Below are 3,125 nucleotides of genomic sequence, written 5' to 3' on the forward strand. Positions count from 1 at the left end.
CTGAAAGGTGAATCTGGAGCTGAGGGGCACTATACTGATAACTGCCACACGGGGAAACCACTAAATATTTAGCAATTAAATAATACACTTGGTAAAGAATGCATGTGTCAAAGAAGAAATCATAAGGAAATTAATACTTTGAACTGAGTAATAATGAAAATAAAACATTAAAATGCCTATGATGTAGCTTTTTACTAGAAAAAAATATTTAAAATCAATGGTCTTGGGGCACCTGGGTGGCTCAGTAAGTTAAGCCTCTGCCTTCGGCTCAGGTCATGATCCCAGGGTTCTGGGATCGGGTCCCGCATCGGGCTCCCTGCTCAGCGGGGAGTCTGCTTCTCCCTCTGCCGCCGCTCCCCCTGCTTGTGCTCCCTCTCTCTCTCTCTCTCAAATAAATAAATGCAATCTTTGAAAAAATATTAAAAAACCAAAATCAATGGTCTAAATTTTTACCTTCAACTAGAAAAAAAGAGCAAAGTAGAATAAAACCAAGACCAGAACTAAAGAGAACATGGACAAAATAATAGAGAAATATATAAAACCAAAGTCAATTCTTTAAAAAGTTGATAAATCTTTAGCTAGACTGATCAAGAAAAAAAGAAGACACTATTACCAATATTACAAATGAAAAAGGGAATGTTCCTATAGATCGTATGCATATTAAAAGGATTGTAGGGTTATTTATAGACAATTTTACATCCCCATGACTTATTTTAGAACTGGAAGTTTGTACTTCTTGATCCCCGTTACCCATTTTGCCCACCACCCACCCTCCCACCCTCCCCTCTGGCAACCATCAAATTATTCTCTATCTAGGAGTTTTGTTTGTTCATTTGTTTTTTGTTTTGTTTTAGATTCCACATATAAGTGGAATCATATGGTAATTTGTCTTTCTCTGACTTGAATTTCATTCAGCATAATATGCTCAAGGTCTATCCATGTTGTTGCAAATGGCAAGATCTCATTTTTTTAATGGCTGAGTAGTATTCCATTGAATATATATGCAGCACATCTTTCTTCAGTCATCCATTGATGGACACTTAATTTCCGTATCTTAGCTATTATTGTGAATAATGTTGCAGTGAACACAGCAATGCATGTATCTTTTCTTTTTCTTTATTTTTATTTTTTAAAGATTTTATTTATTTATTTGAAAGCGAGAATGAGATAGAGAGAGAGCATGAGAGGGGAGAGGGTCAGAGGGAGAAGCAGACTCCCTCCCGAGCAGGGAGCCCGATGCGGGACCCGATCCCGGCACTCCAGGATCATGACCTGAGCCAAAGGCGGTTGCTTAACCAACTGAGCCACCCAGGCGCCCGCATGTATCTTTTCTTTTTAAAAGATTTTATTTTTGAGAGAGAGAGAGAGAGCGCGCGCGAGTGCGCAAATGAGCGGGGCGGTGGGCGGAGGGTTGCAGAGGGAGAAGCAGACGTCCTGCTGAGCAGGGAACCCAATGTGGCACTCGATTCCAGGACCCTGAGATCATGACCTGAGCCAAAGGCAGACGCTTAACCCACTAAGTCACCCAGGAGCCCCACATCAATCTTTTCAAATTAGGGTTTTGTTTTCTTTTGATGAATACCCAGTAATGGAGTTACTGGGTCATGTGGTATTTCTGTTTTTAATTTTTTGAGGAACCTCCATGTTTTCTAGAGTGGCTGCATTAAGATACATTCCCACCAGCAGTGCACAAGGGTTTCCCTTTCTCCACATCCTTGCCAACATTTGTTATTTCTCATCCTTTTGATAATAGCCATTCTGACAGGTGTGAGGTGATATCTCATTGTGGTTTTGGTGTGCATTTCCCTGATGATGAGTGATGTTGAGCATCTTTTCATGCGTCTGTTGGCCATCTGTAGGTCTTCTTTGGAAAAATGTCTGTTCATGTCATCTGCCCATTTTTTAATCGGATTGTTGTTTTGTTTTGTTATTGAGCTGTGTCAGTTCTTTATATATTTTGGATATTAACCCCTTACTGTATATATGTCTACACTGTAATTGCTCCTTCTCCCCAGGGGCCCTGGCTTATTAGCTGCTTGCTTACAAAGGTGCTGAGCCATTACCCTGGGCTCCTCAGATGTGGCATATCTACTGTGCGCACCGCTCTCTGGGCTCATTGTCACTCAGAGGACTTGGGTGCAGGGGAACCATGCTGACATTCCCGCTGCTTGGGGTGCTAGGAGCAATTCAGTCTTACCTCCCCATCTGAGCTCCCCGCGCTAAAGAAAACCTTCAGCTTGCAGTAAGTTCTGCCAAGGGGAGGCATAAGGGGAGAGAGGAAGGCAGAGGAGAGAGGAAGGAAACAAGCCTGGCGATGTACCCACCGCGCCTGGTGGGAGGGCTTCTCCATACCTCTCTCCAGGTGCATGGAATTGCTTCTGCTCCTTCCCTTTTATGCCTAGAAGAAAAAAATTCCCGCCCCACCTCCAAGCCAACTAGCGAGGGGTACAGCACAGTCCTTGAGGGTTAGTCACTCTATTCAAATTACCTGTTTCCTGCCCTGCGGTTTAAGAGGCAGTCAGCCTGGGCCCACTGCAAACTCCTTTTCTTTCCACTCCCCTGCGGAAAGTGCTTACTCCAAATGGTATTCAGGCTTCAAAACCCAGTTCACAGGCCATCCCTGGGAAACTTCTTTCCATTCCCACCCAGGAGTACTTTGGCCTCTCAACTCCCCTGCACGCTCTGGGTCACCTGGTGATCACGTTTCATCTTTGTGTCTTCACTGTGCTTCTAGGACGGAGCCTCCGGTTCTGACTCACTTTGGTGTCCGCTAACTACCTGGTACCGGCTAACCCCCACCCGGCATTTGCAGAGCACGGTCGCGCAAACCGTTTCTCATTTTAAGACCGTTGTTAGAAAAGAGAAGCGTGGGGCTAGGGCCTATTTACTAATCCTGTGGTCACGCTGCCACAAACTGACCACTTCTGCCAATGCACTGTCACCTGGGGTTGGCGAGCCCGAGAACGGCCCTTGCCCCGCGGCCCCGCGGACGATAACCTTGCTCCCTGCCACTGACCCCCCAGGCTCAGCGAGCCGAAATCCCAGCGACGGCGCTCTACGCCCGCGCTCCTCCCCGCGCACGCGTGGCCGGCCTCGCGCGAGCCCCGGGCCCTGGAAACCATAGA

Source organism: Zalophus californianus, chromosome 11, assembly GCF_009762305.2.
Source record: "Zalophus californianus isolate mZalCal1 chromosome 11, mZalCal1.pri.v2, whole genome shotgun sequence".
NCBI classification, from domain to species: domain Eukaryota; kingdom Metazoa; phylum Chordata; class Mammalia; order Carnivora; family Otariidae; genus Zalophus; species Zalophus californianus.